This window comes from Leptonychotes weddellii, chromosome 11 (genome assembly GCF_054177405.1).
Source record: "Leptonychotes weddellii isolate Sample4059 chromosome 11, ASM5417740v2, whole genome shotgun sequence".
In the NCBI taxonomy this organism is placed as follows: Eukaryota; Metazoa; Chordata; class Mammalia; order Carnivora; family Phocidae; genus Leptonychotes; species Leptonychotes weddellii.
In genome coordinates, this window is record NC_138379.1 from 19,341,110 (window position 1) to 19,342,624 (window position 1,515).

A 1,515-nucleotide genomic window follows, 5' to 3' on the forward strand; every position below is an offset into this window, starting at 1 on the left:
ATTATTATTATTAGTTGTAGTGTGGTATATCTTCCTCCGTCTCCTTACTTTCAGCCCAGGTCAGTCTTTATATTTATAGGATATTTCTTGCAGAAAAATAGAGTTGGGTACTATTTTCTAATCTGCTCTGATGATTCCTATCTTTTAATTGGTGTATTTAGTCAAGTCACATTTAAATTGAGTATTGATATAGTTGGATTACTATTTCTCATGTTTATAATGTTTTATACTCATTGATTTTGGGTTTTTTTATAACTTTATTATTCCTTTTCTCCTGTCTTTATCTGTTTTTAATGGAACATTTTGATTTCATTTTATCTCTCCCTTAAAGTATAAATTATATTTCTTTTTTTAATGTTATAATTTATTATCACTTACTGTTACTAAGCACCAGCTTCAAACTACAGAACATTTAAAATCACACTTTGACAACCCATTCTTCCCTCCTCAACCCAAATTTTTGATCAAGAGTTCTTTTAAGTGAGACATGCTCTCTTCTGTATAAAACTGTATCAAAATACCGGGAAAGAACTGTGTGCATCTTGCTGTAAAATGCTGCCCATGGTTGTGGAAACAGTGTCTGCCCAGGCTCCTTTTACTGTCCAGGTTCTGAGGCCCTCTTGTTCATGAACTGTTTCTTCAAAAAGCAAATCCAGCACTTGGTGGGTTTATCATTGAGGGTGAAAAACTTTCTCACAAAGTCAGTCCAGTCTCTTGTCTCAACTGCTGCTCATAACCTCATCTTCTTTTTGCAGGTTTAGTATAAATTGCATTAAGTGGAAAACCAGGCTCTCTAGGAATGGGAAAATTAGTGATTCCCTGTATATACACTTCTTTCTCACTTTGTCTTTTGGAATTGCACTTTTGGAGGTTTTTTGTTTTTGATTTTTTTTTTTTTTAGGTACTCAGAAATGTAGAGAGTTATATATATCAAGGTTCTATCAGCTTCATTCTTAATCTCATAGTTTTTGAAGAAGATATTGGCCTTGAAGTAGTAGATGGCCTCATCTACAATATCTGTATCTTTTGTCTCCCTAGGGGCAGGTCCTTTGAACTGACCTGTGTTAGGCAACAGTGCCATGTTTCCAATGAGTTTGGTATCAGGGTTCATGGGAGAAGAGTGGTAAGCCGGCATTTCGGAGCCAGCGGGGTTTCAGCCTAGTTGAGCAGGTTGGGGTTAGAGCATGGTCCAGAGGGGGTAAGGGTGGTGGGATAGGCAGAAGTCTAAATTATATTTCTTTAAAAATAATTTTAGTGGTAATCCTATAGCATGTATTATATATTTTAATTAACTTAGCAACACTTTCACATGTATTGCTTCATATGTAGTACATAACAGTATTCTAAAATTTTCCTTCCCATTCCCTTTGGCAAAGCTGTCATTCATTCTCTTTATCCACATGCTGTAATCACCCAATACCTTGCTTCTATTATCACATGAAACATAGTTATCTTTTTGATAAATTAAGATAATTAATGAAGGTGGCTACACTAAACAACAGATTTTCAACATAG

General features: G+C 35.0%; 1 pseudogene; it reads right to left on the reverse strand.

The window, feature by feature from the left end:
* Positions 1-595: 595 nt before the first annotated feature.
* LOC102741624 (actin-related protein 2/3 complex subunit 3 pseudogene) lies at positions 596-1,222 on the reverse strand (annotated as a pseudogene).
* Between the last annotated feature and the right edge of the window lie 293 nt (positions 1,223-1,515).